The sequence below is a fragment of the Triturus cristatus genome, chromosome 3_1 (genome assembly GCF_964204655.1).
Source record: "Triturus cristatus chromosome 3_1, aTriCri1.1, whole genome shotgun sequence".
Classification (NCBI taxonomy): Eukaryota; Metazoa; Chordata; class Amphibia; order Caudata; family Salamandridae; genus Triturus; species Triturus cristatus.
In genome coordinates, this window is record NC_140583.1 from 27,328,883 (window position 1) to 27,353,929 (window position 25,047).

A 25,047-nucleotide genomic window follows, 5' to 3' on the forward strand; every position below is an offset into this window, starting at 1 on the left:
GGTGGACCATGCCATCTGGTACCCGGAGGCCGTCCCTCTCAGGATAACGATGGCACCAGTGGTGGGCCGGGCGTTAATGGGGATCTTTTCCCAAGTGGGGTTCCCCCGAGATGTGGTTTCTGACAGTGGAACCAATTTCATATCCAAGTATAGGACATCCCTGTGGAAGGAGTGTGGTGTAACCTACAAGTTCACCACCCCTTACCACCCACATGGTAACAGTCTGGTGGAGAAATTCAACCAGATCTTGAAGGGCATGATTGAGGCGTAAGTGGGACGTCCTCTTGCCTTGCCTTCTCTTTGCATACAGGGCGGTACCACAGAAGTCTCTTGGGTTCAGTCCCTTTGAGGTTCTGTATGGTCACCCTGTGAGAGGACCTCTGAGTTTGGTGAAGGAAGTGTTGATGGCCCTGCAGAGGGCAGGCCTCATGATCAAGGCCAGTAAGTGCTAGGTCGAGCAGGGTTTGGTGGTGTACTTGGGACACCAGGTAGGAAGCGGCCAGGTGGCGCCCCTACAACCCAAGATTGACACCATTCTGGCTTGGGAGCCCCCCAAGACCCAGACAGAGGTGAGGGCCTTCTTAGGACTCACATGGTACTACAGGAGGTTTGTCAAGGGGTATGGCACCATTGTTGCCCCCTAAACAGAGCTGACTTCCAGGAAGCAGCCTAAGAAGGTGATCTGGACTGAGTCTTGCCAGAAGGCGTTTAATGCCCTAAAGGATGCCATGTGCACAGCACCCATGCTCAAGGCACCCGACTTCTCCAATGAATTCGTCGTGCAGACTGATGCTTCAGAGCATGGAGAGGGAGCGGTGCTCTCACAACTGAACAATGAGGCCCTTGACCAGCCTGTAGTCTTCCTTAGCCGGAGACTAGTCCCCAGGGAACAGAGGTGGGAGTGCTATAGAAAGGGAAGCTTTCGCTGTGGTCTGGGCACTGAAGAAGCAGAGACCAAACCTGTTTGGGACTCATTTCCAGGTTCAGACCCCTCAGATTGCTGATGCAAATGAGGGGTGAGAATCCATAACTGCTGTGGTGGTCCATCTCCCTACAGGAAATGGACTTTACGGTCGTACACTGTCCTTGCACAGAACATGCCAATGCAGATGGTCTGTCCAGGTTCTTCTGCCTTATTGATGAGAACTCCCAAGAGGGTGGGTAATTCTCCCTACTTTCAGATGGGGGGGACATGTGTTAGACTTGGCATCTTTTGGTGTGTTTCCCCTGAGTTTTTGCTTTCTGACCTCCCGGTTTTAACTCTGTTTTTGCTGGCGTAGTGTTTCTGCGCACTTTTCTCACTGCTGATTAGTGGTAAAGTGCAAGTGCTCCTGTGGTAAATTGTGTAATGCATTGGTGTTTCCATGATTGGATATTTGATTTACTTGTTAGTCCCTAGTAAAGTGCACTGAGTGTGCCAGGGCCTGTGAATCAAATGTTACTGGTGGGCCTGCAGCACTGATTGTGGCACCCATGTGAGTAGCCCTGAAAAGGTACCTCAGACCCGCCATTGTGGAGTCTGCGCGCAGTTTGTAACTGCCATGTCGACTTGGCCAGTGCACATACTTGCCAGACCCTTACCTTCCCTTTTCTTACATGTCAGCTACCCCTAAGGTAGGCCCAAGGTACCCCTGTGGGCAGGGTGCAATGTATGTGAAAGGTAGGACAGGCCCTGGTGTGTGTGGCATGTCCTGATAGTGAATTACAGTCAATTTTGGTTTTCGCTATTACAAGGCTACCTGTTCCCCATAGGACAGAATGGGGAGTTTGTTTATAACATCTTATAAACATAACTGGCCCGGGGAATTATGTAAGAAATTAAAGATTAGTATGCCCGAACTCAGAATCTAAAGAAGCATCTTTTAGTGAAGGTGATTTTTACATTCTTTGTTTGAAAATACCACTTTTAGAAAGTAGGTAGTTTCTTGCTCGGTCATCCCGTGTGCCTCTGCTGGAATGTGGATTGCCTATCTGGGTTTTGGATGACAGAAGGCTGGGGAGCAGGAGTGGCTCCAGTCTAGGTGGATCAGGAAAGGGCTGAATAGACCTGGGTTGCATTTGGGGAAGAGGGAGGAGATTTCCTTGCACCTCAAAGGGCCTGGTCTGCCCCTGACCATGCCGTCTCCACCTCCTGCCAGGAAGTCACACCAGAGAAGCCAGAACTGGTTCTGGCTGGGCGCAGACACTCTCTGCCTAAGAGATCAAAGGATTTGGGGGTATACATATTGGGGCCCAAAACCTTTGCCCAAACTCTTTTACACCAAGAAGACTGTCAAGAAGAAGAGCCGGAGAAGCTGTGAGGAGGAACTACCACTTTGCTATGTGCTTTGCTGTGTTGGGCTTCAGTGGCTGCTTCTGTCTTGGGCAGTGAAAGGACTGGACTAAACTTTCTGCAATCTACTTTGTGAGTTTCTCCAAGGGCTTGAGGTAGAGCTTGCCCCCTGTTCAAGAAGTTTTAGGAACAGCAAAGACTTCAAGCTCTTCTGCCCTCAGCACTGGGGACTGTGTGTTTTGTGCTGAAAAAGAAGAAAAGCAACCCTACGACGCCTACAACGCCGCTGCCGACTCCGTGTCCTGAAGGCACCGCAGAGGGCACCGCCACAATGCCGCACCACGACCCTGGTCTCACCGCCGACACCTGTTGATGCCGCCACCAAGCCTCTGCTCGCACCGCGACCTGTGGGCACTGCACTCCGCACTGCCTCGCTCAACGCTGCAGTCTACGCCGCTGCTTGCACTGTGGTTCAAGGGTACTGCTCGTAAAGTTACACGACGCACCACCCTCATCCCGCACCACAGCCTTGGCCTAACGACACTGGCACCATCGACTCCAGTTCGTCAGCCGACGACAGCACTTCAGCAACGACAACGCTATTGCTTGCACCGCAACCTGCCAGCACCGTGACGAGCATAGCATTCACTTCGCACCGCGACCCTGGTCTCACCGACAACGCCATCTGACGCTGCCATCGAGCCGCTGCTCACACCGTGACCTGAGGGAACCGCACGACGCACTGCTGCACTTCGCACCCCAGCACCCGATGCCTGCCGACGCCAGCGCTCCTAACATCAACAGAGAGGAGTTCTATCTGCAACACGTGTGACTTCGAGGGCACTAACGACTTCTGCACCGACCCCCGGAACTGACGCCTGCGGACACTGTGCTTTGGAAGCTCAATGAGAGGTTGCTGACGCCGTGCATTTGTAAAATGCAAAAACAACAATTGATGGACAGAATGCAGAACAATGTCATACATTCACCCCAGTACAGAGATCTGGGCCTAAATCCATCGTTTTTTGCTCACCATGCCATTCCAGTTTGACCCCAGCCCTATGCAAATCAGTCTTGACCCTGTGCCTCATGGGAACAGTCCAGCCCGAACTGCCAAGCCAGGTCCTCCCTGGACTGGAACCAAGCATCCTTTGGACTCGCTCTGCATTTGTAAAAAGCACTGTTTGCGGGTCTTCCCAACACCGTAGCTGGCCCGCGATGCCGCGGTCAGCCAGAGCTGTTTGGATTTGTTTGCTCACAACGCCGTGATAGCCCTGGATGGAGCTATCGACATAAAAGAACTGTTTTTCAAGCATATTTTGATAACCGAAGAATTTTAAGTACTGTATTGTGGGTTTTTATCATATTTGGTCTTGTCTTAACTATATAAAAAATATTGGATATTTTTCTAAACTGGTGTGGTGTCCTTTTGTGGTGCTTACACTGTATTACTGTTGGTTACGTGCAACTGATTTACACACTGCCTCTAAGATAAGCCTGACTGCGTGTGCCAAGCTACCAAGGGGGTGAGCAGGGGTTATTTTAGGAGTGTAACTCCCTTATCCTGACTAGAGTGGTGGTTTCTGCCTGGCTTTGGCACATGCCCTAGCCTACCAAAAATCCCATTTCTAACACCTGTTGACTTCACGTTCCATAGATCATGGAATGTGAAGCCTGCGGATGTGAGATGGTCAGTTAGAGAGGAGACAGCTAGCTGACCAGTTGTGCTCTTGTACCTGCCTGTCTATTTACGGATTAAAGCTTTCTTAAAGATAATTCCTCCAGTGTCCTTCTTAACACCTACTTCTGCCAGTCTAACCCTGCTCTTGTCTCCTTCCTCCTGGGTCCGACGCCCCCGCCCCTGGCCCAATCTCCCCGCTTCTCTCGACCAACCCTTGACCTGCAGGGTGAGCCTCTCTCTACAGCTCTGCTTTTTAAATTACAAAGGAAATATTCTCTGAGCGCAATCAATGAGTAATGCGTTCAAAAAAGCGCTTCTTCTAGAAATCAATGCCTCGTGGAAGAGATGGGGTCACGAAGGGTCACAGAGTCAGAGAGGAGAGAGTGCGTCATACAAGGCCCCTTGGGGGCCATTCACAAGGATCCTTCTGTGCATAGATGTAACTTCATTGTATCTACAAAAGGTAAAGCTGTTTATATTGCGCTTATGAGGAGTAGTTAGTAGGTTAGTACATTGTTTCCCTGCACATTACTTGCATTCGGTTTGTGCTCCAGATTTCTTGTGTGTTTGGTGGGGCGTGGAGTAGGAATAGAATTATAGGACTGGGTTTAAAGCCCAACCCAAAGCCCCTGGGCAGCGAGGCCTGCCTGCTATACTGGGGTTTCCCCACATGGGGCCCCTGGGCAGCGAGGCCTGCCTGCTATACTGGGGTTTCCCCACATGAGGCCCCTGGACAGCAAGGCCTGCCTGCTATACTGGGGTTTCCCCACATGGGGCCCCTGACAGCGGAGGCCTACCTGCTATACTGGGGTTTCCCCACATGGGGCCCCTGGACAGCAAGGCCTGCCTGCTATACTGGGGTTTCCCCACATGGGGCCCCTGGACAGCGGAGGCCTGCCTGCTATACTGGAGTTTCCCCACATGGGGCCCCTGGACAGCGAGGCCTACCTGCTATACTGGGGTTTCCCCACATGGGGCCCCTGGACAGCGGAGGCCTGCCTGCTATACTGGGGTTTCCCCACATGGGGCCCCTGGGCAGCGAGGCCTGCCTGCTATACTGGAGTTTCCCCACATGAGGCCCCTGGACAGCAAGGCCTGCCTGCTATACTGGGGTTTCCCCACATGGGGCCCCTGGACAGCAAGGCCTGCCTGCTATACTGGGGTTTCCCCACATGGGGCCCCTGACAGCGGAGGCCTACCTGCTATACTAGGGTTTCCCCACATGGGGCCCCTGGACAGCAAGGCCTGCCTGCTATACTGGGGTTTCCCCACATGGGGCCCCTGGACAGCGGAGGCCTGCCTGCTATACTGGAGTTTCCCCACATGGGGCCCCTGGACAGCGAGGCCTACCTGCTATACTGGGGTTTCCCCACATGGGGCCCCTGGACAGCGGAGGCCTGCCTGCTATACTGGGGTTTCCCCACATGGGGCCCCTGGGCAGCGAGGCCTGCCTGCTATACTGGAGTTTCCCCACATGAGGCCCCTGGACAGCGAGACCTACCTGCTATACTGGGGTTTCCCCACATGGGGCCCCTGGACAGCAAGGCCTGCCTGCTATACTGGGGTTTCCCCACATGGGGCCCCTGGACAGCGGAGGCCTGCCTGCTATACTGGAGTTTCCCCACATGGGGACCCTGGACAGCGAGGCCTACCTGCTATACTGGGGTTTCCCCACATGGGGCCCCTGGACAGCGGAGGCCTGCCTGCTATACTGGGGTTTCCCCACATGGGGCCCCTGGGCAGCGAGGCCTGCCTGCTATACTGGAGTTTCCCCACATGAGGCCCCTGGACAGCGAGGCCTACCTGCTATACTGGGGTTTCCCCACATGGGGCCCCTGGACAGCAAGGCCTGCCTGCTATACTGGGGTTTCCCCACATGGGGCCCCTGGACAGCGGAGGCCTGCCTGCTATACTGGGGTTTCCCCACATGGGGACCCTGGACAGCAAGGCCTGCCGTACTGGGGTTTCCCCACATGGGGCCCCTGGACAGCGGAGGCCTGCCTGCTATACTGGGGTTTCCCCACATGGGGCCCCTGACAGCGAGGCCTGCCTGCTATACTGGGGTTCCCCCACATGGGGCCCCTGGGCAGCGAGGCCTGCCTGCTATACTGGGGTTTCCCCACATGGACAGTGGAGGCCTGCCTGCTATACTGGGGTTTCCCCACATGGGGCCCCTGGGCAGCGGAGGACTGCCTGCTATACTGGGGTTTCCCCACATGGGGCCCCTGGACAGCGAGGCCTGCCTGCTATACTGGGGTTTCCCCACATGGGGACCCTGGACAGCAAGGCCTGCCTGCTATACTGGGGTTTCCCCACATGGGGCCCCTGGACAGTGGAGGCCTGCCTGCTATACTGGGGTTTCCCCACATGGGGCTCCTTGGCAGCGAGGCCTGTCTGCTATACTGGGGTTTCCCCACATGGGGCTCCTTGGCAGCGAGGCCTGCCTGCTATACTGGGGTTTCCCCACATGGGGCCCCTGGACAGCGAGGCCTGCCTGCTATACTGGGGTTTCCCCACATGGGGCCCCTGGACAGCGGAGGCCTGCCTGCTATACTGGGGTTTCCCCACATGGGGCCCCTGGGCAGCGAGGCCTGCCTGCTATACTGGGGTTTCCCCACATGGGGCCCCTGGACAGCGGAGGCCTGCCTGCTATACTGGGGTTTCCCCACATGGGGCCCCTGGACAGCGAGGCCTGCCTGCTATACTGGGGTTTCCCCACATGGGGCCCCTGGACAGCGGAGGCCTGCCTGCTATACTGGGGTTTCCCCACATGGGGCTCCTTGGCAGCGAGGCCTGCCTGCTATACTGGGGTTTCCCCACATGGGGCCCCTGGACAGCGGAGGCCTGCCTGCTATACTGGGGTTTCCCCACATGGGGCCCCTGGGCAGCGAGGCCTGCCTGCTATACTGGGTTTTCCCCACATGGGGCTGGGGCTAGGCTTGGATTGGGGAGGGGAATCACTGTTGGTTTGTCCCAGGAGTATACACACACTGAAACAAGCATTGGCAAAGCCAGTGGGTTTTTTGTTTATTCTGTACAGCATCTGCAAAAATGCTCTTGCTAAACAGCATGACCAAAGGGGGAAAAAACACAGGGACACAACTGCATCATTTTATAGGCACACGTATGCATCATGACAGATGCATGTGTTGTGCCATTTTGTTACTGATCCTGTTGCCGCGCAAATCTGTCACTCATTTGCTTACCCAATGCACACCAATGGCTCGGACTGGGAGCAGTGTAGTCCCTATAGGTACTTTGGTGCTCCCTGACTGGATGTGTCTCTAGTTTGATGGATTCTTCACATTAGAATAAAGTGTGGATTCTCAATATGAAAGACAGACATGGCCTAAAGTTTGAAAGCTTACTTAAAGGCTATGAGAACAAGATACAAAAGCTGGAACGACAATCAGGTTAGCATAGAGGCACATAAATCATAGGTACAAAGAACTCAGTAAATGCAATAGAAAATTAAGCATGGATTCACCTTGTAAAAGTAGGAAAAATGTGGGCCATGAGATAGCGAAAAGCAAGTCCTTTCATAGGACTTTAGACAAAGAATTTCATACATTCACCCTGCAAGAAAAGGGTTCCCAAGGTGTACGCCAATGGGGAACAAGCAAGAACAATCATTTTCTACAGAAGACATTCAGATTCCCTCAGAAGACTATTGCATTAGATTCAGATGTTCTCGGAGTCCACTCAGGTAACAGGAGTTGATCCAACGTATGTAATACAATCTAGGGCAGCCAGGTTTTCCTTGGTCAGGTAAATCACGTTCCGTGTGACTGGGAAAGCTGTTGCTCAAATGTGAATTTACCTTAAAAAAAACAATAGACAAGAGGCGTTTGGTAAAACAGGAACAGTTGGTTTAATCAAACATTTTGGCCGGGAGTCCTAAGAAAGAGTCGCGGTCGGAGGACTGTCTCAAAGTACAATCGATCTGAGTCCCAGTATATACATTTCTTGGAGCATTATAAAACCATCCATAGATCCTTTTTAGGAAAAAGAACGTGTGCCTAGTCATGGAGTCATAAATTACTCACAACTGATAACAAATACAAGTAGGCCTCAACCTTGCGTGGACACAATTAGGGCCAGTGGGTAACGTGTCCAGATGTCCGGCATGTGGAGCATGTGATCATGGCGTGTGCTGTGTCCTGATGGCTGAGTGTTCCTAACTTCATGTGCCATCTAACTTTATGGTGTTTTTGGAATGTGTACCCTCTGGCTACATGTGCTTTATTGAGGCCAATCTCCCCGGACCATTGTGGTGTTGCTGCCTATCTGTGGGACTCATCTGGGTTTTTCCAGTTCACATGTTTGTCTGTGATCTGTCAACCAGTAGTCTCAGGCCTAGGTCACAGGTCCTTCCTGACCATGTATTTCTGACTCAGGTTTGATGGAGAGTTCATATCAGGTGATTTCCACAACTGTGTTCCGATTTCATTTTTTTACATACATGTATCATTGTGTACATCGATATTTTGAATATTTACATTCGCCCATTGTGATAAGTTGGCCTGATATATGCTGTCCACTAGTTCTAGTGGGCACCTTGTATCAGTCCAAACAACCCCTTATGGTGAATGGTTAAAGACAACCTTTATTGAAAGCTATCCTAGTGGTAGCTATCGAGAGCAGCCTTCAGGCTAAGTCTTGAAGGAGTGTAAAGCAGCTTATTTTACCAGTCTATAATCTCTTGAATGATCAAATGAAAAGACAACCACACCAGGTATATATTCAAAATATATATATTTAGAATAAAACACACCCCTCTACTCTCTTTATGAGACTGGAGTTCGAAGTACTTAAGTTACAAGATAGCAATCATCAGTAATAGCACAAACACATGTTTGGGCCCTAGGGGCGTACAAAAGCATATACCTAAAAAGTGGTATAAGATCCACGACTGAACTAGACACAAGGCCTAGAGCCTGTAGAATCGCTGGGACCCCAAGGAACCACCCAAGGTAGTGACACAGGGGACCCACGGGGACTGTATGCAGTGTGTAAACACAACCGCGGGTTCCCGTTGCATTCTATGGGCAATGTCGCGGTTGGAAATTTAAAGATTAGGGACACTTAGAATCGCGTTAGGACCAAACACTTTTGGACTTAGGAAGTTCTAGGGCTAGCACCCATGGGAGCACTGGAGTACTCGTGTTACCTCACCCAGGGAAGCCAGGTGCATAGGTGTCTTTTGGTGTCGGGTCGCGTCGTCGATTTCAATGGGAGCTGGCGAAGAAGTGCTGCTGCCATGAAGAGGAGAAGTGTCCGAAGCAATACAAGCCTGGATCTAGGATGGAAGGAACCTGAAAGCAGAGGGGACAGAGGATGGACCAATACCCACAGATGTTGGGTGCTTCAGGTGAGTTGACGGGTGTCTTGACTCTTCAGCCACGAGGTCCAGGAGGCGCCGATGATGACCAGGAGCTGGATTCGAGCTGTCCCACAAAGTTTGTCGAGTGCTGCGGTGTCGGCAAACAGATTGGACCCAACAAGCCTTGGCAACGGCAAGTCTCTTGGAATCAGAGAAAGGATGGTGGTGCAGACCAGCAAGGTCTGAGGGACTCACCCAGCAAGGGTAAGTTGGGGCACATCTGGAGCAACCAGGAAAGTCCAATCAGAAGAGGAGTTGCCTTCGTGGGGACACACTAGCCAACGGGCTAGCGATCGCGAAGGAGCCTCAAGTGGTCGCAGTGGAAACTGACCCACTGGTCACTCGTGGAGTGGAGACCAGAAATCTTCGGTGCAGGAGTTGCTCAAGGCTGGAACTACTTGGAGCTGAAAGAACAACTTTGAGGGAGACCAGGAAGATGATGGTGCTGCAAAAGTTCACGGTGTCAAAGGGTCATGGTTCCATGTCACCCATGATAGCCACGGGCCTCAGCTTTGCTGTGAACTCAGGGTAGCCTAGGGGAAGTCTGGAAATCCACCTCTGGTGATGCAAAGACTTCGGCGTCCGGCGGGAGCTTCAGCGATGCAGACTGGTCAGTTGCTTCTCTGGTGCCTGCCAAGCAGGGGAGTCACTCCTTGACTCCAAGGGAGATTTCTTCAGTCTTCTAAGCAAAGTAGAACGTCGAAGGTCCAGGATATATACTGCAGAGGTTCGTCCAGGGTAATCTAAAGCCGCAAGGACTGGGTTCCCATACTTATACTAAGTTTTGGGGTTGAACATACTCTAGGGACCCACCTATGGGAGGGTTTGGAAAGAGGGGTGGTTACACCCATTTCCTTTGTCCAGTTTTGCACCAGAGCAGGGGCAGGTAGCCCCTGCAACCGGTTTGAACTGGACTATGTACAGTGACACCAAGTGTGCCCCCAGTGCAGGACTTCAAAGCACCAGAGAGTGCTCCCGCCCAGCCCCAATACACACCTGCCTGTCTGGGGAGGTGGTTACACCTCCCTGGGACAGGAAACCTATTGTCCAGGCCTCCCCTGACGGAGTTTTGGTCAGCAGCAGGAGGCCAGACCCGTGTCTGTGGCAGAGGCATCCATTTTGTGATGCCAGGACTGTAGAAAGTCCTACCGGGTTAGACCAGTGTGAACATGTCTCTCCCTCTAGAAGAGTGGAATGCTATCCCCACTGCCAGAACTGGTGGGGTGGTAGTATTCCAAAGCATTTGACACCAAACACAACATGTTTCCGTGCAACCATCCCAAAGTTAGCATTTACCGCAAGGTTATAATGCACTTAAGAGTATATGGTCAGGCTGCACCACAAACAGCATCAGAGGAGGTACTCTGAAAGCTGCAGAGGGGCTCTGCTCATGCAGGAGCACCCTCTCACATAAAAACTAAGCACTCTGCCTTCAAGATTGTTAAGGCCTGCCATAGGAGTGACTTATAGGTTTTATATGTGTGTGCAATGGTAGTGATATAGGTAGCCTATACCACTGTAAGCACCACCTTACCCAGGCTGCAGTAGCAGACCTGTGGTGCCATTTTGGAGTGCTTCCCAGGTGTGGCATAATACATGCTTCAGCCCCTGGTAGGCCTCTGAGGTACCTATGCCCTAGGTACATAGTATACCATATACTAGGGGCTTATAAGGCACTCCAGAATCCAATTAGATATGTACCTAATGTACATGGAAACCATTTTAGAGAGGAAGTAGCTAGGCTGTGGTACTGATTAGCAGGGCCACAGCAGGACTAAGGTCGAAAAACAGTGAAACACCAGCAAAAAGTGGGGGTACCCATGTGAAGCAGATCCTACTCTCCTACACCCATCAAGTTGAATTTTCAAATATTTCATTTACCCCACACTTCATGATCATCACAGAATTAGGGGATTGTCATGCTTCGGTTTTAACTATTACTATTTCCCTAGTTACTTGCATCCTACCCAATTTGAGGATTGTGTTTTTACAACAGGAAACTCACATTGTAGGAAACCACACAAAACCAATATGAAGATGAGAATGGGCAGCAATAATGTGCACAAATCAGTCAATCTCCTGGGAAACCAGGAAAACCAATTGTCATACCATTCCTGCTCAGGGCCACCTCCCTCCTTATGCATGTCTGTTTCTGAACTGTGCAGTGCTTGGAAGGCAAGAGTGAAAGTACCATTATCCATGTCGTTGCCTTGGGTAAACGTGCAACAGGTGCACTTATCTTGGTACACACCCCTCCCTCCATTGCGGTCATCAAGTCCAACACATATCGATGTTTCATCACCATGAGGTTGATGGCTCTCAGTTCTTCCTTGATCGCATCAGGCAGAGCTCAGTACTGTTCATCATTTTCAACATTTCCCATCTGGTTATTTGCAACCATCGGGTGTTTGTTTTGGTCTGCATGGTAAAGAAGGGTATGAACCCTCCCGCATTTACTTGAGTGTCAGAAACAGTCTGAATTCTTCCGGAATGTCCTTGAATTGAGCCCAGCCAAAATAATCAGCAGTTCTTTTCTCTTGAGCCTGATGCAACAGAGTTGTCTTCTTCTGTAGTGGATATTGGCACAACTCTGACAGATCTTCTCCCAGGATGACCAGGGTCAGGGTGTGTATGGTGACAAGGAAGCATAGGCCCGCCATCCGGGGAAGAGCTGGGTGTAGGCAAATCATTGCACTGCCAGTAGGTATCCATCAGCATGGAGGTGCCCCATTGCATGTCCAGTAGGTGCAGTATTGCGCCACTGTTCTCATTTGTGTCGAGTGGGATTGTTCCTTTATCTCTGAAACACAAGGAATGCAGTGTACATTTCCATACAATTGGGGGTTTCCCCTTCTCTTCCAATCACGTGTACCTATCTATCTCAGTATCCCATATTGCCTGATATAGGTTATCCATGCTGGTTTTCAACCCTCCCCTACAAGACTTATATTCCTTTGTATCATTGAGGTGGACGGCCCTACACTGGAACTCCATGTCGAGATCCATTTGTTATTAAAAAAGACTGCCCCCAGACACGCTTAGGGCCATCCTGGGAACACAGACTGAAGCAGGAGCAGACGTGTTTGTGCACTGGTGCGGTGATTTTGCTAACTCCAAGAATCTCTTTTCTGTAAAGTCCTGGGGCCAAACAGTATCCTCCCCAACGGTGCCCCGCCTGCACATCCTACCTAGCTCTGTTTGGATGTTGCTAGGCTTGGTGAAAAGGTACAATGCTGTGGCATTGGTCTTGTATTGGGTTAGAATCACTATTGATCTATGGGGTTCTACTCTGTTGGGTTGTATCTTGGCCCTAATCCTACATAGGTACAGTTGGAGAAGGTATTTCAGTTTTTCAGGCAGCTACCCCTAAAGACAAGTAAAACCTGTTTGTGTCTACTGCATGCAGTATCAATGAACAGATGTAATATGACCTGGCTGATGTCTGGGCACCCTGGGCATCATGTGCTAATATCATGTGTTATGTAAGAGCGCCCTGTGTAGTGCATGTTGGATGCTAGTTTAGGGTTCAGTGAAATTATAAGTGACGTGGGAGAGGTCCCTATGCAATCGCTGTAAATGTGTTGGGATGGACTCTTTGGCAATGTATGGATGCGGCCACACCCACAGTAAACAGAGTGTATACAATTGTTAAAAAATATATAACATTGAAAATTGTAGGCCTTGAGGCTGGATCCAGGGGAGATGTCTGTTGTCCTCCGATGACCGGGGGTTTCTTTACTTTTGAAAGAGTTTACAGAATCTGTGGTAAAAGAGTTTGTGGTCTGTGGCTCACACACTTGGGTCCGGTTGGGGATGTGGAAGTGTTTGCTGAAGAGGTGGTGGGCTGCTGTAAAGGTGGAGCTCTTTAGTGGCTTGATTGCAGACCTTTTGGATAAAAACTGTTGTTTGTTGGTTAAGTTCAGAAAACCTTTGCATCCTTACATATATCATCCTCATCAGTCATTCTTGGGGATTCCTGTGCCTTTCTTTTTAGGGATGTGCATTTACATTCAACCTTGCTATTTTAGTGCGGCACTGGGAGGTTGCCCCAATTGGGGTATTTACTTTTTTAAAACAATGGGTGTTTTTTCATGGGTCACCTTCATTTTTGCTGACAGGTCGTCAGTTTCCCCACTCACCATGGCAGAGAATGATATATTTTCTTAAGGTGTGGTTTTCGTGAGCATGTGGATGGTCTTGGTTATTTAACTAACGTTGTTTGGGTGTCGCTAGACTTCCAATATTGTGTGTGTTTGGGTGTGTTTCCTTTTGGCCTCCAAGTGCATGGGGCGATGTGTGGGAGGGGGAGTGCCATAATTAGGTGTTGTTGGAGATTGCAACGTGCTTAGGGTCACATGTATCCTCCACCAGTCCCAGCACACAGCGTGCATTGAGACCCTCCCTAATGGTGCCAGGTGTCTTGACTATGCTATTTTTCTGGAAGGTTCTTTTGGGGCTAGCTTTGGGCTTCTTTTTACTGGCCTTTTGGGTGTTTGCCTACGTTTTGATCTGATTTGCTTGTTTCTATTGTTGTGCACCAGAGGTGGTCAGAGAGCTGGCCCGTGGCCCCCATGTGTTTCTGATGTAGTGATGTCCAAAATTGGTCTATTTACTCCACCGGATACAGGAGTGAGCATATTTCTGAGTACCTCACATGGAGCAGAGATGGATTGTTGCAGACTCTCTCTTTCCCAGCACTTCCTCCTACTAAGTCTTATCCAGGAGTTTTGGGCTAGCTGTCCCTGACTGTGGCCAGGGACCTATAAGCGACGACATGCTACTTTTATTGTTTTTGTTTACTTTTGTTTGTTGTTGGACATGACCTGACGAGCATGATGATGGAAAAACTTTGAGAGAAATGAAGAGGCAGAATACTGCTAAAAGGAGAGTCCAGTGCGAGGCCACGACTTGTTGAACTTTGCCCGAGAACGGTAATTAACTGCGGAGACTGATTGTTCTGGTGAACTTTCCTACTGACTCGGTGCCTTGCAGTGCTTTGCGATCAGTTGGAATTTATGAGGGTGCTACGGGTGCTGTGGGTGCTATGGGTGCTATGGGTGCTATGGGTGCTATGGGTGCTATGGGTGCTGTGGGTGCTATGGGTGCTGTGGGTGCTGTGGGTGCTGTGGGTGCTGTGGGTGCTATGGGTGCTATGGGTGCTATGGGTGCTATGGGTGCTATGGGTGCTATGGGTGCTATGGGTGCTACGGGTGCTGTGGGTGCTATGGGTGCTATGGGTGCTATGGGTGCTATGGGTGCTATGGGTGCTGTGGGTGCTGTGGGGTTGTCACTGTCTCAAATGTGTGGGAAACCTGGCCACGACAGCTGAACATTGCTTCATTTTAGGACTGAAAAGTGAGCCTCCATTGGCTCAGAGGTTGCTGGCTTTTGGGGGTGCTACGGTTGGAACCGCACGCCATGAGGGAATTTTGGTCCCGGGCCTGAGGCCTGAGAGTGGGGTCCTTTTGATCTGGTTATTGAAACCTGTCCCAATTGGACTTGGGTGAGGGGACCCAGGTGCCTGCTTTTAAGGACTTGGACAAGAGCCTCTCTGTCCCCTCATCCGCCTGCCCTCTCCACAGGGCGTGGCAAGCCAACCCTGCCCTGGGGTCTCAGCAGCAGGGTGGGGCCTAGGCTACTGCAGGCACCTGAATGGCAGAGTCTAGTGCTGGTTCCCGATCAACAAAATGTACAGCAGCCCTGAGTTTCCTGAACGCACGTAAAGGCTTGAATTCCTAATGTTGTCTCACTAATCTTTTTTTTTTTTTTTTATTGGTCCTCATTTTCCGCCCTTGGTTACCAAATAGAGGCACAAGAAGAGAGACATACTGTCACAGAAGAACTGGTGGAGGTGCAGACCTGTATTATAAGGTATCACCTCCCAGTATTGTCTCGGCACTCCAATAGCACCCATTAAAGACAACCAAAAAAAGAAAAGAGAGAGTGATATTGCTGCAGTCAAATACCCATTGCTGATGACGAGAGCGCCCAGGTGGGTATACCAACACATGGAATTTCTAAACTGCATAATCAATGGACCATGGGGGAAAAAAAAAAAACACCCCACAGACCGATGTACCGATTACGCCCAATTCAACAGAAGCCAACAACTTCTCTTGTCAGGATTTCCAGCTCTTGTTAAATCTACTTTAGAGGTTTGTAGAACTGAAGTGCGCCAGTCCAGCAAGGTAGGTGGTAACGAATCCTTCCATTTTCTACAAATTTCTCTTCTAGCCAGCAATATGCAATAGAAGAGAAGATTTTCGCTGGACCCCGAATCTCAGGTGAAACTCCAAATATTACGAGAGGAGGACTTATCAAGACTTCAAAGCTGAAAGCAGTTGAAAGTGAGAGACTTATCGCATTCCAATAAGGGAGCAGAAGGGGGCACTCAAAGAACATGTGCATATCTGAGGCAGCTATCAGCCCACATTTAGGACATGTCACTGAAGAGTCTTTTGAGAATTTTGAAAGTCTCTGTGGCGAATAGTAGGCCCTATGTAGGGTAAAAAGATGATTCTTACGAAGCCAAGCAGGTTTCACTATATCCCACATGATCTTAAAAGATGTAAACCACAGATTCTCGATGTTCTGGTCAGTAATGGAGGAAGCCCACCACAACTCTGGCAGTTGGAATTCGCCATCAACTTCTTCCAGTAGTAGCTTATACCATAGTGAAACCTCCTTTCTGGCTGGTGGCTTATCCAGTAAGTGCGTCACTAGATTACTGTCTCCTCCTAACACGAATCTGCCCCTAGCAGAGATCTGTGAGTGTGCCCAACTTGCAATCTGAAGGAACTTAAACCTAGAGAAGCCCGGCCCAATTTTAGATAGCAAAGCCTCCCATGGGAGCAAACAACCTTCCACAAATAAGTCCCCCCAAGCCTCAAAACCTGCCTCTCTCAATGGTATTGCAAGACTATCAAAAAGCCAATCCGGGCTACCCGGTGAGTTCCACAATGGTGACCTACTTGCAAAATAACCAATCTTTATAGAGCACCTAAGTATCACCCATGTTTTTGCCATATCTCGCAACACCTTCAGTTTCACTTTTAAAAAAAATTTCGGATCACCAAATTTAAACAAAAAACCTTGCTGGGCCACACCTTCTCCTCTAAGTAATGCTGCAAACATGCATCCAATTCCAGAATTTGTGGGCATTTTTAGCAGCATCCTAGCATGGGAGAATTGAAATGCCCACGCATATAGTTGCAAATCAGGCGCCGCCAAACCCCCCTTCTCTCTACGCCGCCTAAGTTTTTTCCAAGCAATCCTAGGTGTGTGGTCATTCCATATGAAAGAACTAATATCACTCTGAAGTTTAGTTATCAGAGAGGGTTCAAAAAATAGGGGAATGGTGTTAAACAAAACAGAAATTTTTGGCAAAATAGACATTTTTATTAAGTTTACTCTGCCCAAAATTGATAGGGGAAGCGAAGACCAAGATCGCATAAGTCTTCAACATTCTTTGGTAACATTAGAGAAATTTGATGCTACAATTTTATTTATATCCTTGACAATATTAAGGCCTAGATAGCGCCCGATAGAGCTCAACTGAGCCCCTGCCACAGGTTCAGGATCGTTCCAGACCATAATATCAGTTTTAGAGGCATTGATCTCGTAACCTGATACTTTACCAAAATCATGAGCCAGAGCAATTACTGAGGGGAGAGCCGTACGTAGTTCTGAGGAAAAGACGAGAATATCATCAGCAAATAGGGCTACTTTCTTTCCCCACCCCCCATAAGTGAAGGGCTTGATGTTACGATCATCTCTCAGCCGTTGAGCGAAAGGCTCAATATATCAATCAAATAGGAGGGGGGAAAGAGGGCAGCCCTGACGCGTACCACGCGTGATGTTAAATGGATTTGACAGTTCTCCATTTACTAACAAAGAAGCTGAAGGATTCTGATATAGGAGTCTCACAGCTCGCCGGAATCTCTCCCCGATGTTAAACCTACCCAAGACCCTCGACAGGTACCCCCAGTTCACCCTATCGAAGGCCTTGGTGGCGTCCAATGTAAGTACAGCCAATGGAAGAGACTCCATAGTTGCCATATCAATGGCTGCTATAAGATCATATGTCAACTCATGCAGCTGATGGCCCCTCACGAAACCCTTCTGATCTGAATGCAAAATCCCCGTTGCTACTGCTCCCAGTCTATTTGCCAGAAATGACGCAAAGAGCTTGTAATCAGAGTTCAGGATTGAAATCGGTCTATATGAACCGCAACAGGTAGCTGGTTTTCCTGGTTTCAATATTAGGGTTATGGAAGCACTATTCCATGAAGTAGGAGGAGACAATCCTTCCCGAAGAATCTGGTTAAACAAAACTGTAAGAAAAGGGAGAATTGTTGTCTCCAGAGCCATATAAATTTCAGACGGCAAGCCATCTGGGCCGGTTGCCTTACCCTTCTTGCAATTTAAAATAACAAGCCTAACCTCTTCCTGCGCAATCTCCCGATCCAGAGAGGTACTCTGTTCAGCAGACAATACGGGAAGGGATACTCCCTTCAGCCAGTCTTCCACTTGCATTTCCTCAATATCTTTGTCTTCATGATATATGTTGCAAAAGAAATCCCGAAAGCCTCCTCTAATATCCTCATCGGCAGAATATGATACACCACCAGAAACAATTGAATCTATATTGTTTCTGACCTGGTCGGTTTTTGCCTTCCAGTCTAACAACTTCCCTGCCCCCTCTCCATATTGGAAATTAGCTCATTTGCTCGCCTCCCATCTATCAAGCACCCGCGAATTCAAAGTTGAACCCAGTTCCCCTCTTAGAGTAACTAGCTTGTTCTGCCACTCCTGCCATTCCTGTAGAGTGTTAGCAAGGACGTCCGGGTGCGAGACTATTTCTGCTTGTACTCTAGCCATCTCAGCCTCCAAAGAGGCTACTGCTACTCTGTAGATCTTTTTCTTCTATGTGGCCTTGTTCGTTATCAGGCCCCTTAAAAACGCCTTAAATGCATCCCATACACACTCCAGGGGAGCTGAACCAATGTTGTTATCCAGAAAATTCTGAGCTTCAGTTTTAAGAGAGTTAATAACCTCCGATGACGAAAGCAAAGAGCGATCAAAGGTCCAGCTTCTCGTGGGGCTTTTAGAAAAGCCCCCCAATTCTAAATAAACGGCCGCGTGGTCAGAAAGATGGAATGGGAGGTAAGAGATAATTTGCACCAAGTTAACCAATTTTTGACTAATCAAAATGTAGTCAATTCTCGACTGATGATGGTACTTATAGTTATGGAATGAGACACCTCTTTGTTGCCCTGATTTTACCCTCCAGATATCCACATAACCTAGCTGCTTCATATCATCAAGCAGAAAGGACCTGGTTTTAGACAGAGTTATAGCTCTGCTGGTCGGGGACTTGTCCAATATAGGATCTAAAACGATATTAAAGTCCCCTGCCACGATGGTCGGCTCTGGAAATGAGAGCAGGTGGGAGAAGATGGTTTTCAAGACTGAAGGATCATCGCAGTTAAGGCCATAATATCCTACTATAGTAATAGGAGATCCAGTGCAGGTGCCATGCGGTGGAGGGTTGAGTGCTGCGGACTGCTCTTGGGGGGGGGGGGGTCACTGACCTTGCTGCCTCCTTGTTTGCGGCACTGTGGTTCTTTCTGCTAGCACGAATGGGCTAGTTGGGGTGCCACTGCTGACACGGGGGCTGGGGGGACAGTGTGGGATCCCTTACACGCGGGGTGGGGTGGGAGGTCCACATATGCTTCAGTCGCGGGGGTGCGGGGTGGTGGCGAAGCCCACACACGCTACTCTGGGGAGTGATTGACACGGCAGGCAACTCTGCGGGCACACGAGGCTTAGACGGGGGTAACACTGGGCTCTTGAAAACCGGGACCAACAGTATTGCCCTTTGGCACCCACTAGCACATATCTGGCCTTGTAGTTCACAGGCGATTGAGTTTACACGTTTGGACAAATGCCCGTACTGGGGTTTGCCCTTGCAGTTATGGAATTCCTTTTGTTAATTTTACTCTTAACTTTGCTTATCTGCACTCAGCAGTGTTCTGTAGTTCTTTTGTGCACCATGTTATTGCAGCAGGCGGTCTGGGCAATTGTGATTTTGGTCCCCTTTCTCCCCCTGGCTGGCCCGCTCCTGGCCGTGGGCCCCGAGTTGTCCTCACTCAACACTGATGGCTGACACTGCGATAGTCACATGGAACATTAGAGGCATGCACACGCCGGCCCGCCGATACTCTGTTTTTGCCTACTTGCAACGACATGGGGTGGCAGTAGCCCTTCTCCAGGAGACACATATGACACGGCCAGAATTGGATAAATTGCGTGCTCGGTGGAGGGGGCAACTTTTTGGGACCACATATTCTGCACATGCCCGGGGTACGTTGATTTGGGTGCGGGCGGGTACACCCTTTACATGCTCCGAAGTAGTGATCGATCCTGCTGGGTGCTACACACTGGTTCGGGGGAGGCTCAACGGGCACTCTATGCTTCTGGGATCCATCTATGCCCCGAACGTCGACCAGCCGTCGTTTCTAGATCAACTTTCGGTGGCCTTAACCCCGTATGTGGGTCTTCCCTGGTTACTGGGTGGGGACTTTAACGCAGTACTAGACACGCGCCTTGACAGGTCCTACCCACCGCTCCGTAGCACACAGGCAGTCTCGAACGCGAGGAGCCTTACCGACTGGTTGTCGCGATGGGCCTTGCATGATGTATGGCGTACTTTACACCCCACTGATCGACTTTATTCATATTATTCGGCGGTACATGACCTTCATGTCCGCCTTGACAGGGTGGTGGGCTCTTCTTCACTGGACCCGCTGATAGCTCAGGCGGAATACCTGGGCCGGACCCACTCGGACCACAACCCTCTTCGGCTGCGCCTCTGTTGGGATTTGGGGAGGCCCCCCATTCCAACGTGGCGACTGCAGCCGGCCGCTCTTGAGGATGCGGAGTTTCGTGCCTCGCTCGGCACAGCGGTCGAGCAGTTCTTTGATCTAAACAAGGGTACGGCCGGGAGTGTGCTGACGGAATGGGACGCACACAAACCTCAATGCGGGGACATTGCCTAGGGGCGACAGGGAATATTCGTAAGCAACTCACGTTGCTGCTTACCGCTTTGGAATCGCGGCTATTGTCGTGTGAACGCCATGGTGAGGGAGGGGGTCGGGACTCAGCCCGGTTGGCGCGGCTCCGAGCACGACACGCTGAGCTGCTGGAGAGATTGCGGTGCCACAACTACGCCGCACATTCGGCTCGGGTCCATGCTACATCTAACAGAGCGGGGCTGTTGCTGGCCTGGTTGATTAGGCAAGAGTCGGGCTACGCACCAATAGCCTCTATCCGTGGATCGGATGGGACGCTGGTGCATACGCAACAGGAGATCCATCAGATACTGACAGCGCACTACACGGCCCTATACACTTCAACGGGGCGCAGACAGGCACAGGATATGGATCAGTTTCTAGAGGCCGCCTGCCTGCCCACGATTCCGGGTGCCCACCAGGAAACATTAGAAGGTCCCCTCACGATGGAGGAGATAGGGGAAGCGTTGGTCTCACTGGCTTCTGGCAAGGCGCCTGGCCCGGATGGGCTCCCGGCGGAGTATTATAAGGCATATCGGAAGTCCCTGGTGCCTAGACTACACACGTTATATCTCACAGCCCTTGAGGAGGCTACCCTGCCTGCCTCAATGAGGGAGGCCTACCTGATCTCTTTACCCAAGCCAGGACGTGACCCTACCAACCTGGGGTCCTACCGCCCCCTCGCCCTCCTCAACACCGATTATAAAATTCTGGCCAAAGTCCTGGCGGAGCGGCTGGCCCCCACTGTACCTGTGCTGGTGCACAAGGACCAAAATGGGTTTGTGCCGAAGCGCAGCACCTCGCTTAACCTCCGTCGGTTCTTCCGCGTTGCCGCACACGGCGCACAGCATTAGCCACGGGCAGGCTGTTTAGTATTGGACCTCGAAAAGGCCTTCGACTGCCTTGAATGGGGGTATCTGGTGGCAGCGTTGTCGCACTATGGCCTAGGCCTCGGGTTCCTCCAAATGGCGGCGCTTCTTTACAAGAACCCTGTGGTTCGGGTGCGAACCGGCCCATACATTTCGGATGCCATTCCAGTTGGCCGTGGTACCAGGCAGGGGTGCCCTCTCTCGCCTCTCCTTTTTGCGCTTGCATTAGAGCCTTTAGCGGCCACTCTGCAGAAGGTTTTGACGGACGGCATCCCCATGGGCGACGCAACGCACCAAGTCTCCTTATATGTGGATGACCTCCTGGTCTTCATTAAAGATGTGGCGCACATCTCCGGGGACCTGGAGCGAGTCCTAACGGACTTTGCTGCGCTCTCCGGTTTCCGGGTGAACGCGGCCAAATCGTGCCTTTACCCGTTCCGCGCCGATGCTCTGGATCCCCAGTATCATCTGGGGGGGTGTGCCTGTCAAGTGGCAGACGGACACCTTCCGCTACCTGGGCATCCAAGTGTACAGGCAACCGGCTGACCTGGTGGAGGGCAATCTGGGCAGAGCGGTAACGGCGGTCAGGGCCCAGATGCGTTTCTGGGGTACCCTCCCTCTCGATGTCACAGGGCGCATTGCCTTAGTCAAAATGGTGGCCCTGCCCAGGCTCCTCTACTATTTCGATAACCTGCCGATCTACATCCCGGCATCCTTTTTTGCCACCGTGGAGCACTCACTCCGGGACTTTGTGTGGGGTGCCGCGCGCCACAGAGTGGCGCTATCCAAGGTATACCTTCCTATGGGTCAAGGGGGACTCGCAATGCCGTGCTTTGCGCACTATTACCTAGCAGCGCAGCTGCAGTGGGTGGCCAGGTGGTTGGCCCATAGGGAGAGGGACAATACGGCGTCCGCGGAGCCACCTCTCCCACTGGCGGATATCATTGCGTCGTTCCACCCGACGGCCAGAGTGGTCAAGCCGGGTCCACTCCTTGTGGCAGTGGCCTACAAATGCTACCGGCGTGCCCTTTACTTGACCCGGTCGAGTGTCCCTTACGCCCCCACCATGCCGATTGAGGGTTCCCCTAGCGGGCGGAGGATACTACGCTCGGCGGACCTTACGGAATGGCATGCGGTGGATATTTGCACATTGGGGGACCTCTACCGCGATGGTGCGCTTATCCCATTCGCCCAATTGGCGGAGGAGACGGGGTTACCAATCGGCCAATTTCTCCGTCACCGCTCGCTGATAACGACATCCACTGGCGCCGCGGGAGTGGCCGGCTTGCTTGCTGCACCTGTTTCGTAGAACCCCCCCCCCACGAAGGTTGCCTGTCGCTTCTTTGACCTGGGTTTGGTGGTGGTGAAGCGGTTGCTCACCAAGCGCTGGAAGAAAGCTGAACCCCCCCGAGCGCAAGCATGGCGGAGTTCCCTGCTGGTGTGGGCGGGGGCGGAGGGTACGGCCCTTTGGCGGGAGGAAACGCTGGGCCTCAGGCGCACACCTATAGCGAACCAGTGGGGCACACATTCGCAGATCCTGATGCAGCTGGATGGGGATGCTCTGGGGCTCTGTGGGACACGCGCTATGGAGGCACTCCCTGAGGAGGGGGGGAGCGGAGGTGAGGCCCGGGGGTCCAACATGGGGAATGTCGCGGAGGTCCTTGCTGAATCAGGGGCGTGTGGGGACACTGAAAATTGCCATTAATGGAACTGTTTGTACCGGGGGGTGGGGAGTTGGTGGGGGGGGTCGGGTCGGGGGAGGAACCTTGGGGATCACATGGTAAACGACCGAACCTGCTGCTGCTGTTGTGCTGGGGCCTTTGTTGCTTTGCCCTTTTTCTTTTTATTGTTTCATGGAACTGTTTAGTTAAGGGTGTTGGTCCGGAGACCCACGGGATTCATCTTGCTGGGCACACGGGTGCGGCGCCTGATCCTGTTGTTTATCGTGCTCATGACTGGTGGCGTATCATCAGAGTAGCTGCCTCATTGCCTGTAAGGTAATTCATGTGTACTATGTGCTATGTCTAAATTAACAAAATGCCAATAAACAGATTTCATAATAATAGTAATAGGAGATCCGGCTATAATTACAGATACAATAACCCATCTACCCCCTGAGTCCACCATCTTAGAAACTAATCTCGCCTTTACAGATTTCTTTTAAAAAATTGCTACACCCCTAATGTGTGCTGTTTGCGATGTCGTTACGCAGAGGTCAATCCACCTATTCTTTTTAACCACAGAAAGCAACTCACATTCAGTTAAATGGGTCTCTTGGAGTATGATAACCTGCGCATCTGAGACATGGAGATATTGCATTATCTTATTTTTCCTAGGACTAGTGCGCAGGCCATTAATATTCCAAGAGATAATCTTCAACTTACTCATAACATAGGAATCCTCCCGCCATCACCATCCCCATACCAATCGCCCAATAAACCAAAAGCAGAAACGGAACAAACCCAGCAGCATTCTTCACTAGAGAATAAAGAAGTGACCGTATAACTCTCCAGCAATGGCAACTTTTCAAAACATAAACTAAAACAAGGACGAAAATGAGGATTTTATTTTTTGTTTTTACCCCTTGCAACCCCTCCCCGTACCCTACTCTATCCCTCACCCTCCCATGGGAAACCCTTACCCTATCTATCTGGAAATTCCAGAAGGTAGTGCCCCTCACTGAGTTCCCGTCCTACATCTAACAACACAAAAAAAAAAAAAAAATCACTACACAGAGATAAATAACCATCTGCTTACTGCGTACTACAATATAGAAGCCCGTGCATACATAGCCCTGTATTATTTAAGTGTCTTTTCTCATAATAGTTTCTCCTACACTTACACTACACTTACACTACACCTACACTGACCCCCGCTTATCTTTCCCCATAGTCATCAGTAGCTCGTCTGCTGCTAGCACCGATCTAATATTGTGCATTTTATTTTTATACATGATTTTCAATGCAGCAGGAAAAACTAATTGGGCCACGGCACCATAGCCTCTGAAAGATTCGAGCCTCCTTCCGAACTCCCACTGTGTATCTAGGGTGGTCCTGGAAAGATCAGAGCCGATCTGAAAATTATACCCCTTCCCACTCACAGATTTCTGCTTGAGGGCCAGATTGAGAATAGCCCCCTTAAGAGAATATGTATGAAAGTTCACCAAGATCTTCCTTGGTTTAGTTCTTTGAGGATTTTTCCTGAAAGGATCTCTATGAATGCGTTGAATGTCTAAGGTTAGCTCTTCCACTGATTGATCTAATCTTAGGGATTCTTTCAACAGCGAGATGATATATTTCTTAATATCTGAGCCTTCGCTATCTTCCGAGACATTCAAAATGCGGAGGTTATTGCGTCGAGCGTGTTTTTCTAATGTCTCCATCCTCTCGGCCAACATCAGGTCCTCTTTTTTAAGCTTAATAATATCTGCCCTTGCTTCATCTAGATACAGGGACAGTTCTGTTACAGTATCTTCCAATACTTCTGTTCTTGTAGACAGACCGCTGATTTTACTGTCAAGAGACTCACAGAAGCTTCTTATTTCAGACTGGTTCGCTGCTGATGTTTCAAACCATTTTTTAATGTCTGCAGACAAAGATGTAAACATACCCTGTAGGGAGTTAACTAGTGATGTACTATCATAACCCTCATACAGAGGGCCGGAGAGAGCAGACACGCAGTCCTGCAAAACTTCATCCTGTAATATCCCTCTACTAGGTGACCCCAATAGAGAGTTGGGTGGAACCACTAAGGATGATGGTTCTAAAGCT